At 35.8% G+C, this 15,076-nt stretch overlaps 1 long non-coding RNA gene across 1 annotated transcript in view; it reads left to right on the forward strand.

The window, feature by feature from the left end:
- Positions 1–640: 640 nt before the first annotated feature.
- LOC104859532 overlaps positions 641–15,076 on the forward strand; it is a 26,270-nt gene continuing 11,834 nt past the window's right edge. Inside the window, exons 1-2 of the long non-coding RNA XR_779419.1 lie at positions 641–722; positions 2,123–2,187. This is a non-coding gene — a long non-coding RNA (uncharacterized LOC104859532). The remainder of the gene's footprint in view (positions 723–2,122; positions 2,188–15,076) is intronic.

Below are 15,076 nucleotides of genomic sequence, written 5' to 3' on the forward strand. Positions count from 1 at the left end.
AGTGCTGTTTACAAGAGTGCCCCCGCTCAGAAGAAACAATTTGTAAAAGTTAAAGATACTCTTCCATTTTTTTCTAAGCATAAAAATAAGTGCACAAAAATTGGTTCATGTAAACATTCCTATCACAACTTTCAAAAAGATTCCAGGTATATGTGTGACGTATATGAATTTTTAAAAATCTTTTACTTTTATAAATTGGGTAAATACTGAAGGACATTTATCTGAAAATGATACTCAGAATTTCTGTCAGAACTTTCACTAGAACTCTGGTTTCTTTCCATGACTTCCCCGATGTTACACAGTTCCTATTCAAAAGAGTTTCAACGCCAGGAATAATACGCCCCCCGCCCATTTCCATGTCCTGTGTAGTGTTTCTATTTAAATAATTTCTGAAAATTAATGGTATTTTATTTGAAAAAGGTTACAGGAAGTAGAAATGTTTTAAAATTATGCATCCAAGGAGCACTTGAACCTTCTAATCCTAGCTCTGTGGAAGCCTCACACTTACCCTTTAAATGTGGAACTTGGCCCCAGTCTCCTCCTGTCTCCCTCAGCCTTCCTGCCTTCCCAGAAGGCACCTTGGTGCTGCTGCTGCGCTTGCGCAGTGGGTGACGCCCCACCCCTGGAGTGCAGTCTTTGCTCCTAACCCGGATGCTGCAGATCATCAAGTTTGGATTTGACTCTGGGTGTCGCTCAGTGCTCTGTGGTGGAACACCTGCCTGGTACGTGTGAGGCCCTGGATTTGACCCCAGCAGGGAAAGAAAGAAAAAAAAAATCAAAACTAAACAAAACATAGGTGCCGGGATTTAGTTCAGTGGTTCCGCCGCCTGCCTCGCAAGCGTAAGGTCTAGTGTCCAAACCCCGGTACTAAAAAGCTAAACTAAACTAAACTAAACTAAACACAGGATTGTAACCCCGCGAAAGCTTTATTATACACCCAATATTGCTAGGGAATTTGGATAGGGATTGGATTGGTGAGCTTTGTCATTTGTAAAATTGGGAGTGTTGATAAAAGAAGTAAAACCTCAAAAGGTTTGGGCCTTGCGTCTATTCCTGGTCATTAGCTGGCTCTTGACTTGAGTGCAGGTGGTGTGAAATGGCGATCTGCCTATCATTTTGGCTTTGGTTTTGTTTTTTCATACAGGGTCTCAAATGGTCTGCTATAAATTTAAGCAGGTTATGTTGCAAAGGAGCATGAAACATTGCCGCACACTTATGGGTCAGTTTATTTCACGCTATGAATAAAAGCATCTGTGAGATACACACACACACACTCACCCAAAATGAATGTGGTACTGAATATCTCAAAGCCAAGGGCTCGTATTTCAGGCTGTCTATTCATCTATTTTATCGTTTACTCCTTTTTCTTTTCTCTTTTCCTTTTGAGCTGTGGATTTGGAGCCTCGGGCTCCTGATCACTGCCTCAAGCCTAGTTCGGAAGAGAGATCAGACACTTTGGAACTCTAATCAATAGCTAATTTGATCAAAGCAGATACTGAACTAATCACACTCTGCTCATCCTAAGTGCTTAAAAGCTACATTTCCTCAGGTCATTAAAATGTCTATTATGGTTTTCAAACCCTTCATGGTGAAGATCATGCTTTCTTCCCCCACCGCCCCGGTATGGGGGCGGGGCGGGTGGGGGGTTGAACTCGGGTACTTGCGCTTGCGCAGCAGGCCAACAAACCGCTGAGCTAAATCCCCAGCCCAGATCATGCTTTCTTGAATGGGCTCTACTTTTCCGGTGATCTTCAAAACTTCAAGCCGGCTGAAAACGGTTTTCTTGACCTCTTGACCAGTGGAGAAGGCGATTGCTCCTCCTGATATTCTAAAGGGTTCTTTTGCATCGGTCCATCACACTGATTTTGATCCCCAAGTTTGATTGGCTTATTTATTTCATTCTGCTTTTTTGCTTTTTACCTTCTATCTCAGCCTTCCTAGAGAGTCTAAGGCTTTTTAATAACTACAACGAAACACTGTAAACTCTTTGAGACACTTTAAGTTACACACGATGATAAATATCGAAATCTCTGTTTGTCTCTGTATGTTTTAGTTATTCATCTCCCCTACACAGTATCTGTGAATTTAGAAGGCTTACCTTGTGTGTTTCCTTATTTCACAGAAAAGTAGATACCTGGGATGCAAAGAAAACTCATTCACTGAGTGATTCTTCAGCCTCATTTACTGGTAATGTCATTTCCTCTATCCATTCAGTCACTCATTCATTTGTTCATTCCATGTATAAGTTCTTTTTTTCCATAACAAAAGATGGTTTGTTCAGAGAAAAAGATGGAAAAGAGAATAGACAGCTACTGTGGTTGGCAGGGGCTTCAGAGCTTAAGACCCTTTGTACAGATCTTGAAAGCCAATTATGTCAAAGTTTGTATTCTGTACTAGGAACATAAAGAAATAGAAAATAAGGGGCCGGAGATTTAGCTCAGTGACTCTGCTGCCTGCTTTGCAAGGACAAGGATCCGAGTTCGATCCCCAGTACCAAAGAAAAGAAAAAAGAAATTAAAATCTTGCATCACTAAGAAATTCACATAAATAGGGTACTAGTAAATGAAAAATACTGTAATAGCTAGATAAAGATTAAGTAATATAGTTTAAATGAGACATTTCTAGAAAGCAGGGATCGCTGTTTTTTTTCTTTTCGCTATCATAGTTACTGAAACAAAGAAAGCACTAAGTGCATATTGTATAAATTTTCATTCATCTATTTATTTATCGTCTCCCATAATAAATGATGTCATTAAATTAGTGGTTTCCTCATCACTAAAACTGTAAAGCTTTTTTCAGCAATGCTGTACAAAATATCACTACTGACACCAGTGAGGTGTGTATCATCCCTTTGCCAAAGATTTTTTTCAGTAATACCAATAGCTATCTATGGTCCAGTAAACCAAATTCAGTTTGTCAACACCATCTGTGTGTTTGGGACGTTTACGTTCAGTTTCCTCCTTTCTTTTCCAAAATCACAATGTTGGCCTGGAAAAGGATATAAAATACCACCTGTGCTCCAAGAACTTTAAATTTCTACCCTAAACTTCAAAACGAGAAAGGATACATTCCAGGATGCATTTTCCTCTCTCAAATAATTTCCTTACACTATCAATGAGTTTTTAACTGCAAGCAGTAGGAAAACAACTTTGTTTGATTTAAGAATAAAATTAGGGTAAGCACATTACAAAATGTAGAGGGAAGTTTTAGAGTCAAGTACTGCCAAATGCAAAGCAGGAGCAGCCAGTTTATTAGCCATAACCATAGTCAAGATTATGGCACAAAAGAAGTAGAGTGAGGTATACCACAATGCTTTCACACTGCCGTGTGCATACTGGTCTCTATGGCTTTACCTCGCAATTGCTGCCTTGGAAGCTCAGTATGCTTCTGCAGCTACCTGCTAGAGTGAATGTTTCTGATTGGCCAACTTGGATGAGATGCCTATATCCTAGGAGCAATAGGATGAGTTATATGCAGGAACTTCCATTCCAGAAGGATTACAGTGGAAGGATCCTTCAAATATTAAATGAGGCAATGGTGAAAAAATAAACAATGCCTGCTACTCACATGTTCTAATTAAAGTATGTGGTAAAGAACAGAGAGGTTATAGTTGTTGGTAAATAATTTCAGAGCAAAACATGAGTCAAAATTCTACCAAAAAAAGGATGCTCCTTTCTTAGGCTAGATACCAGTATGGTGCTCTATAAAAGGGATCTGTGTACATCTTTACATAATACATTTCATATTTGTAACACTTTTCCTGGAACCTCAGGATTTCCCATATGCACAAAGTTGTAGAATCTTTTTTGGGAGAGAGGCACACTCCTATTTTCCAAGTGTTACGTTTTCTCTGTAGAAGATATTTAAAATGCAGTTTTGGTAAAAAGGGGACAAATTTTAAATTATCCCACCACACGCAGACAACTCTGGGTATGGATTTATGGCACTTGTAAATATGTTCCTATGGCTATATTTTACATGTATATTTGTAGTACAAAGAGTGTGAGCATGTGACTATTTATATTTTCATGGCTTAAATTATCAAAAGTATCTTCAATCTCAAAATTTCTATAGCATTCCTATGGGAATACATTATTTCTTTTCTTTTTGTTCTCATGGTTTTTTTAATTGCCCTTTCTTAAAACATTTTAATTTGCCTCTGTCTCTTGAGGAAAAAAGTACCCTTCTATATTTTCATCTTGTATGGTTTTTGTATATTGTCAGTAGACGTTTTTTACTTTTTGAATGGTAGTGATAAAATCGGGTAAGGAAACCACTTGACATTTTCACATAATTGGTGAATTCCTCAGGCAAGATGATAAATATAACACATACCCCACAGGCCCCTGAAACATTTCCCTCATGTTCATACCTCCAGGGTATGGATGTGGACTCTCAACCCTCTTGTTAACCAGAAGCAATCCTTTCCCAGTGGCTGCTGCAGGTAGTACCTGGGTTTTGACACCTTGAGCCCTTTTGAGCTTCTATTGTTGAGTTCTTTGTTTGGTTGGTTTTTTGAGACAAGGTCTCACTGTATAGTTGAGTCTGGCCTGGAACTCACTATACAGCCCAGGCTGGTCTCGAACTCACAGCGATCCTCCTGCCTCAGCCTCCCGAGTGCTGGGATTACAGGCATGCACCACCAGGCCCGGCCCCTTTTGAGCTTCTAGATGCCTGGGTATTCTGGAAAAATGCTTCATTGCCTTTTCTTCTCTGCTCCTCTGCCTCTAGTCTCTATTAATAAGCATCAGCTGATGTCCTGTAGAAAAAAGTGGGTTAAGAAACAACTGTTTATAATCCAGTAAGGTGAGATTTTTGAGATGTAATAGACGGATCACAAGAAGTACTTTTTCCAGTATCAGGCAAGTCAAAGCTAAAATCTCAGTGTGTCTACTTTGCAGTTCTTTTTTAGCAGGAAAGTTACTCACATAAGCTGAATATTCATGTTCTTATTTACAAAAAGGGAACAATAATACATAGGACACAGGGTTGTTATGACCTGCTCATTTCATAAACATTAATTGATGTGCAGTAGTAATTAGTCCAGATTATGTTAACATATAATAAATACATAGAAACTTACTGTTGCTAATTTCCAGAATTATATGATCTGTTGCTTGCTCTTTACTTATCATATTTACTGCAGTTTCAATTGGATGGGTAATATTTTAAATAATAAAAGCATTCCCTTAATTGTTTTTACTATTTTTTGAAAAAAAAAATAGCCTTTTGACTATAACTTAAGATGTGCTATGAAATAAACTGTAAGGTTCACTCACAATACTGAAACAACAGTTATTCCATCTCTTCTCTGTATTTTAAACTCTTATCTTAAAAATACATAGAATATCCTGCGCTGAACTATTTTTAAATTAACACAGCCCATAAAATGTTAGCTACACAATAATCCTTTCAAATATTCGCTACGTCTCTCCACATATAGGACATTGAGGGTTTGGATCTTTCTTTTATTCACTTTTAAAAACTTCAGCATTTTAAAATTTGACACAGTCTATCTCCTTTTCTCCTGTAGTAGGTTTTATTTTTTTTTTCTTAACATAATCAGGTGAAAAAAGCATTTTGCTTTTCTTCTGCTTAGTAAGCTTTCTTTGGAAAAATTGGCCTACCATTTCATAACCACTGTATCATAATAATAGCTATCATGTGAAATGAATTAAATTTATTTTTGTGTAGTCTTTTGTCATCAAAATCTTTCACTGATATATAAAAGAAAAACGACATTTTTATTAGTATTTTGTTATGAAAATTATTATCATCATCTCCATATTATACATGAATACACTGAACTTATAATCAACTCAAGGCCTTACTTGCAATCACTCAGAAAAAATTGAACCTCAAAATGTTTAGATGGACTTAAATTCTCATGAAACTAAACTCCTCTACAGAAACAGGGTATGGCTAACAAATATACTCACCTTTTATATTTGGAAAAATCACTAAAGATAGATAAAATATATATTGTGATATAGTCATGCTCTTTTGTTTACTATTGAAAATAAATTTTTATTGACAGGGTTTTATACACCATAGGTGTTCACCAATTGTATTTATTCATGTGCAATATTAATTATTGTTTGGAACTTAACTGTTTTAAAGTAACTCAGTAAATCCAGCTGTGGTCATTCTTTGTGTTAGCAAATAATTCTTCATTAGGAACCTAGGATTTAAAGATAAGCAAAACAAGTTCCCTGACTTTGAACACTCAAAGTTACATGAACAGTTCTGATTCTGGTTATTTTGTGTAATATATGCACATAGCCATGAAAATGAATTCTGCCCATGGAAGTGGTAACATCTCACCGTAAATATGGTAGAAGAGTTCTGGATAAGTAGGTGCCTCCTAGGGAGCTGGCCCGCATGTTTCATTAGGTTCTCATGAATGTCCATAAGCCAAAGGGATTTTAAGAATTTAAGACTTGTCTATTTTCAATAAAGATAAGTAACTCCAAGGTAAATTGAATAGATGAAGACTAGACAGGAACTGGGTTCTATACCAAAGTATAGACCACTATATGTAGTGAGAAGCACTCGGATGTTTTTAAACAAAATCTTATGATCAGGTTTGCATTTTAGAGAACTCATTTCAGTTACTAGTATGTAAATTTTTTTAAGAAACTGTTTTCAGTTTGCATATATCTTAACACACACTAATTTGTCTTCTTTTCATCCAAAATATGTCCAGAGATGAGGTTCAATAACATAGGACTGCACATTCACACGTAGATACTTATCAGAATGTGATGGACTCATCACATTCAATTAGGATCACTGATCATATTCTATATATCTGCTATGTAACATTGGAAATAATTAGTGTGGCTAGATGTAATAGGCTAATTCTCTTTAAGGAAATTCTCCCCAGTCTCTTTTAATTCCTGTAAAATAACTGCTCTGAGTGTTTCTAAGGACAGATTTATTTTTCTTCATTTGGTTTAGTTAATGAGAAACAGCTTACTTAATTTTTATTATTTTCATCTAGATACATTTACTTGACACTTACATATTTATGCTACCATTTTTAAAAGTCCATGCAGCTAAATTAATTTTAAGAATATATATAAAATATGAAATACTTCTGGGGGACAGAAATAACCTAACATTTACTAGACATTTCCTATATTTAAAGCAGTTAAGTTTATAATTTTATTTAAAGGAACATGTAGAAGCAACAGATATATTCCTTGGAATAACAATCTCCATAGAAAATTAGAATATTTACACTAAGACTTGATCTTCGTATTTGCCACTTCCCTTAAAATAATTTCGTAATTGAGTTTAGAGAAATACAATTTAAACCATGTTTTCCTAATTTCTGCTTGGTATTTAAGGAGGTTAAGTAAGAAAGAGGGCAGAAATAAGATCAAAGTTTACCTCAGAACTACAGCAATTGTAATAATGAGGAAATTCTTAACTTTAAAATGTCATTTCCCAGGGAGCATTCACCGCCGGTTCACATGTGATCCTCGTGACTATTAACATCATCTCTGACAGTTCCCAGGCTGGTCCACCACCCTCGGAGCTCTGTGTGCTCCTCCTCCCGAAGCTACACACTGTCCAGGGGCACATTCTGCTGGTGTAGTAACACCCTTTCAAATCATCACACACTGCTCTGATCTTCCCTTGTGTTTCTCTTGCTCCTTTACAAGCGAGTCAAGAGGATAGATGTTGCAGCTGTTTGGGCAGATCCCTAAGGGGGAAACCTTTCCCTCTTAAAATCTGATAGTACCATAATCTTTCCTTCTTTTATGTGACTTACTCTTTAATTTCCTCAGAACTTCATTCCTTGTAGTGTCAATTATGCTGGATGAAAACCAAATAGCGCAGCAACTAACGCATTAGGATTGAGTCTAAGTATCTCACATTCTTCCAGGTTGTGAATGGCTGGCATCTTAGTTGTTATGGAGCATTGTAGATATTTATAGATTTCGTGTATTTTCTGTCTTTGAAGATGAATGTGAAACATAAAGAAAAAGTGTATTACATGAAGAGGGCAAAAGAGAAGGTGGAGGAATATTGATGAGAGTTTTTCCAAAGGCCTCACAGGGCTGGGGATTTAGCTCATTGGTTCCACTGCCTGCCTCACAAGCACAAGGACCCGAGTTTGATCCCCAGTACCAAAAACAAAAAAACCAAAGCACTCACGATACTGCTTTTCCTTTTGTCTTATAAATCAGCAGTTTTTAAAGTAAAAAGTTTAGGACATACTGTCTTTGTATAATTTCAGAGGACCACGGAAGCAGTGTAGTACTAGACACTTACACTGAGAACTTAACATTGCACTCATCTTTCCCTTCTTCATTTCTTTATTCAGTAACGCCTTAATAATAATAGGCTTAGGGTAAATCCTCACCTAACTGTAAACACACTTTGGAGAGGCGAGTAAGTAAACCGTCAATTGCAATTCAGTAGTGAGCACCACAGTAGGTTTCTGAAGGAGAAGTAGTTAAGGGCTACAGGAAAGAAATCTAACTCAACATGATGATTACAGGAGATTTTTCAAAATCATGAAATCATTTGATTTAACCATGAAACGAATGAAAATTACACCTTTCGATAAGGCATAACTGTATCCAGGCAGGAAAACCACATAGACAAAGACATGAAAAATCAAATATAATGAGATGCCTTGCATGTATACAGTTTACTGGCTGTGAACAAACCCAAATAGCATCCTGAGGATTTTATATTTATTAATAGTATGCTGTATATAGTACAAGTTTGTCATATTATTTTCTTTCACTTGTGTTATTTTGCAAGTTTTGTTCAATTGTTGTATTGAAAGAAGCAGGGACATTACAAGTTAAAAAAGGAACAGAAAACATTCAGAGTATAGCCAAAATGTACACATTTATCGATGAAGCTCTGCTTTCCCCAAAACATTAAAATGCAAATCTTCATTAGTGATATGTATAATGCAGTTATATAGCATAAGTAGTAAATCTGGTACTACATCCTTTGAATTAGTTAGTTGTGACTTTGCTCATCGTGTAGGAGATTATATTTTGATATGTGATGAGTTTTTTCTTTTATTTTTCAAACAAAATCATTTATATGTATATCCATGCATATTTCAGCCTCATGGCCTTTCAGTGTCTCCACACCCCAACATGTTCATATTTGTCTGGTAATTTTCTATTCTTCTTTTTTAATTTATCTTAAAAATTGTTGCTGGCTAGCTATTGGAAAATGTGAGACTAATGTGGTATTGCTATTATGTGATAACTGAAAATACAGCTCACAAAACACCTCTAAAATGCAATGAGTTATACTTGGGATAGCATGTCCTTCACTGAAGGAGAGATCTTGGAGGCACATTACAGTGTTGTGTGTGTGTGTGTGTGTGTGTGTGCACACGCACCCAGGTGCACAAGCATTCAAGTAAATATGTTTTCCAGAAAGTATTTGATAGATACTAGAAATAGTTGTACATCATGTTAACCCCTGTGTTAAAAGTTAGAAATCGAAGTGGAATATCCAACAGTTTGTATCCTCAAGTAACCACATGAAATTATGTGGCAATTAATTTAAATCCAGGCTGAAATGGGATGATGGAAAAGTGTGGTGAATGTTCAAATTTTAAAAGTTATTGTAGTCAAAGAAGCATTCCCATGAATCACCCTCATGATACTCCATTTCACTGCAGACACACTAGTGCCATCTTTCTTGCCACTTTCTGAAGCAGTTCTGGAAGTCCTTTTTCATGAGTGCCTTATGAGTTTTAATCAAAAATCCAGTGAATGCTACCACAGAATGCTTTTCAACAACAACAACAAAAAGATGGCTCACGAAAATGCGGTGTGTCTTCATCCAGCCTAATCACTAGATCTGGGACCTTGCGACTTTTGGCTTTTCCACAAAGTCAGAATGACCACGAATGGTAAACATTTCAAATGGATTCAGAACATCAAGACAGCCATGGCTGCACAGGTGAAGACTCTCACAAAAGAGGACTCCAGAGCTGCTTTGGAAAGTGCAAGGACAATGTGATGAATGTGTTTGAAGAGAGGTGAGTATTTTGAGGGAGATTAATGGCAACGTGTCTTTCATGTAATATTTTTAAAAACTTAAACACACAGCACATTTTTCATGCATACCTCATCTTACTGTTTAAATAAATTCATAGCACATTTTTCATAATTGGAGCATAAGTGACAGTTTCCAACCCTCTTGAAAATAGAAAGAAAAACTTGTAATGCAGGGAAGAAAAAGAGTGATGATGTGACAGGTAGGGGAATAGCAGAGAGCCAGAGAAAGACTTGCGTTGCATTTTTACTGAATTTGGATAAAAGTTCAATAGGAATTAAATTCGTTTTCTCTAAGCACAGTGTGGGTATTATGAAAGACAAGGCTAAACTATGCTAAACTTGGCAGTTTATTTACAATTTTTTAGATTTTTTTTTAATTCAGAAAAAGGGAAAACTAGTGCCACATGTGCCACCATTTCTCATCCATTTTGTCTCATTTGGGAAGGCGTTGATTCCTTTGCCAGTAACATTAAATTTAAGTTTTATTGTTTCCCAGATTTAATGGACATTTGCAAACAAAATATAGAGCTTTTCAGTTTAACCACTTACCAGTCTAATTATTTAAATACAGAATGACCAAAGGTTGCGTATTTTTATTAATGTTTGCAAGATAATGTAACAGGAAATGTAAAGATGACAGTTTCATCAACTTTATTCAGTACAGGAATTGAATGATTGAAATGACACCTGCCCCAGCACACTCAAGACATTTAGTACGAAAATATGTCGGCTGCCTAAGTGATGCTGGAGGAGACTGTTAAGTGCTTACACCAAGGAAAAGGGAAAACATCTTGAGGCTGATATAAGAGTGAAACCATAGACACAATCTCCTTCACCCCAGGTCAAAGGCTGTCAACGGAATGTGCTTTTTATCTCCCAAGATGTGTTTGTCACTGTCTGGCCGTATTTTGGTTGTCGCAGCTGGGGGATGCTGTGGCATCTAGAGGGTATGGTGTTCAACACCTTCCAGTGCACAGGACAGATTTAGCAAAGAATTATTAACTCCAGGGTCCAAAGTGCCAACTTGAAAATCACTAACGTAGGGGGGATCCACAGCGGGCATGGAAGTATGTCACTTGTTCTTGTGAATTGTTTTGAAGATGGAAGTTGTTTTTTTTTTAAATTATTTATTCTTCCTTTTAGTTATAAATTATTCATAGTGAACTAATAAAAAGTATTATACATTTATGGGAACTGGAGACACTAAATTATGATGATAAAAATACATGATATGATAAAAGATGTAGGAATATTTCTTTTCTTTTTGTTTGTTTTTTTGTTTTTTTGCAACAAGGTCTCACTGTGTAGTTGAGACTGAACTGGAACTCACTATGTAGCTCAGGTTGGTCTCAAATTCACAGCGATCCTCCTGCCTTAGCCTCCGGAGTGCTGGGATTACAGGTGTGCACTACCATGCCCAGCTGTCAATTTTTTAAAACTCCTACAAGATGAAGACGTGTTGTCATTAATCTCCTTCAAAATGTTCCATCCCTGTTCAAACACACTTATCCCGGTGTTCTTGCCACTTTCCAAAGCAGTTCTGCAAGTCCTCTCTTGTGAGTCTCTTTAGTTCTGCTACCATGTTTTCCTTAGTGTCCTGAATCAATTCAAAATGTTTACACATCATGGTCATTTTGATTTTAAGGAGAAGCCAGAGGTTGTGAGTTAACAGATCTCCTGAATCAGGAGGATGAGGACGCACCATGATGCTTTGGTGAGCCTCCCTTTCTGTTGGATAGCACTTCCTAGCACCATTCACTGTATTTTTCATCACGCCTCATAAAGACATTTATGAAACAGGACTCCCAAAACTGCTTCAGGAAGTGCCAAGAATGATGGATAAGTATGTTGGAAGGGGAGGAACTGTTTTGTGGATGATTAATGGCAATGTGTCTTTTACTGTAATAAACATTTTAAACTCAAATATCACCTTATGTTTTGATCACAACTCTTAATAACATTTTAAAAATGCTTTTAAAATCATACAAACCTGAATTCAAGAGCCAGATTTTCTGTTCACTGACTTTGTTACCTTGGTTAGATTGTCTTCCTATGTCTGAACCCTCCTGTCTTTTAAATGTTTATGCTAGAATTTCCCCCATTTAGGTTTTATAAACATTAACAGAAATAAGCAGCAGACCAACACTTTCATCAAAAATATACAAATGACACTGAATAAAAACTACTTTTTGAAGATATTGTAAAGCTGCTGAAGGAATCAGAGGTTAAGGTGTCAAGATTCCCAAGAGAAAAAAATTTATTGAGGGGAATTTTGAATTTGGCATGCCACTGTACCCCTGAGGGTTGAATTAGTACTTAATATAAGGTTGAGAAGCTAGAAAGAAAAAAAAAAAAAAAGAACCAAAAGAACTTTTGACAATTTTACCAGGTAGAGAAGGTAAAATTGAAATTTTGGGCTTTCAAAACAAAGAGGACTTGAAAAGCTAAGGTGCTTGGAAGATGTAAGCTAGAAAATGAGTCAAGGATTTGAGACTGTTGCCCACGGTACTGGCTGTGGATTTAGATTTAAGGTGGGATATTAAAAAAAAAAATTCTGCACTAAGGGCTGAAAGCAATAAAAGCTAACAAATTATACCCTAACACAAAAATTTGGATTAATGTCATAATCATAATGTGGGATAAAAAGTTCAGCCACTTAATCACACATAAAATGAAAGTTTATCTATTGATAGAATTCTCAGTGTTCTGCGGAGAGGACAGGTACTGCGAGACACTATCACGTTCCTTTAAAGGTGCTGCTAGTGTTCTTTTTATTTATATTGGTGATTATTACAAGGTACATTAATTGTGAGACAATTACGACCTCTTCACCTATGATTTGCGAACTTTCCATATGTATGGTGTGTTTTGGTGGTATTTATTTACAGTTAAATGGAATTATCCATTTAATATTTTTTAAAAATCTACTAATAGGTAGACACAAAAAGTACTGGACACTTTGTCATTGTTACTGATATTATGACATGTCTTTCAATTTAATACAATGTAAAACACATTCAGGATTCATTTCTAGGTAAAGAAATGTTTACACAATTTTACAATCTTTACGGAGATGCTTTATTTTCTTTTTATTGCTAAAGCACAGACTTTGGGTTTTGCCATTTGATCCCAAAATTCAATTTGCCTCCTGTGAAAATTGCTTTGTAGGAGGTAATTTTGTGGCAATTGTTTCTTGTCTGTTTTCCATATTAACTGGGACTTCAGCTGAGCTACGTAATCAGAAAGGAGTAGCTGATTACACAAGAGATCTCAGAAATACTTGTGATGAATCAACACATTTGCACAGCTCCTTTTGATTTTCCAAATGAAAAGTTCCATAACAGTTGACGGCTAATGTGGGTGAAAAATTTTCTGCAGATAAATATCAAAATTACATGACCTCCTCAATTTTTAATAAGAAAATGCTCAGTAAATTTCAATTCAAAAGCTGCAAAGTTCAAACAAAAAGTAGCCTCCAGTGAAAAATAAAACATAATTTAAGCATTCCTTTGATTTATTTATTTGGATAAGATGATGTCCTGAATATATTTGAAATTCTAATAGATGAGGAGAGGAAGGCGTGATTTTAACTCATTGGGGGAACTTTTCCTAACATAATTTATTAAGCTATGTATCAGTAAGGAAATTGTTACATGTCTCCAAACTGATTTGCCTACAAATCTATTTCAAATCTAATAAAATTACAGAATTTATTAGTAGATTGTATCATTGAATTTTGTTTCCTTACAAAGCTATTAAAGAAAATTTAAGGAAGAAAAAATTTAGGAAGACTGTAACAAAATCTTCAAATGCTCTAAGCTCTGCTGTGCAATTGCCACATTCCCTGGATTCTGTTTAATTCTCCTGTTACAGTGAAGCTTTTTTTAAAAAATTGTAACAGTTATACAGATGCTAAAAAGAATTTGAGAAGTAAATACTGGGGAAAACAGTAACAAATTGGTATTACTATCCAGTGTCACAATTACTAATAGTTCAATGTAATGTCTATCATTTGATTCTTGTAATATCTGTTAGCAAAGTTGTGATAAAACTGCATATGTGTATATATTAAAATTTTTTTTTCATTGGATGTTATATGTTGTTACACCTTTCTCGTTTTAATGAATTAATATTATGCTGTGTGGTTTAAGCACAATATAATTCTCTGTTGAACATTAAGTCATTTCTAATTTTGATGCATTTTATGCATAAAATATTTTTTTAATTTGTGATTATGTCTTGGTTGGTTGATTTTTGCTGTCAACTTGACTGGATCGAGAAAATTAACAAAGCATCCTTCTGGGTGTATCTATTAAGGTTATCAGGGTGGGGTCAGCACACTAAGGAGGAGATGACCCGCCCCAAATGTGGACTCAATCCAGTTATGCTCCTGGTTGCTTCTAAACCTTTAGTTTCAAATTGGAGTTGCCTCATAGGTACTTCTTGTTCTGAGGCTTCCAACTCCTCAGACTGAGAAGCTACTGGTTTCCTCAGGTCTCCAGACTGAAGACCAAACTATCCAGCCTCTGATTGTGTCAGCAAATCTAATACATCCTCTCTTAAATTAAACAAAAATGGAGGCATATATATTCTATTTGTTCTGCTCTCTGAAGAATAAAGACCAAAAGAATACTTGAAGTAAAATAATCAGAATGAAATGAATTAATATTTTAACGTGTATTTAATTAATCTCCGTAGGAGGTTATTTATTGATATGGTAATAAAATTATGACAGAATATTCACTTTCATATTTCTTTGTTTACCAAAGACTTTCAGATGTTGTATATAAGGTGTTAACTGTGACTATTTTCTACTTAACCATGTGGATCAAAAGCATGTAACAGGGCCGGGGATTTAGCTGAGTGGTTCCGGTTGCCTGCCTCCCAAGCACAAGAATCCCTCAATCCCCAGTACACACACAAAAAAAGACACCCTAAATCTGTTCAAAACATTAAAAAGAAAAGGCACATTAGAAAAATGCTTTACTATAGCAATATTTTAATATACTTATATATTATTTATATAT

The sequence above is a fragment of the Fukomys damarensis genome, unplaced genomic scaffold (assembly GCF_012274545.1).
Source record: "Fukomys damarensis isolate Sample0158 unplaced genomic scaffold, DMR_v1.0_HiC HiC_scaffold_13, whole genome shotgun sequence".
In the NCBI taxonomy this organism is placed as follows: domain Eukaryota; kingdom Metazoa; phylum Chordata; class Mammalia; order Rodentia; family Bathyergidae; genus Fukomys; species Fukomys damarensis.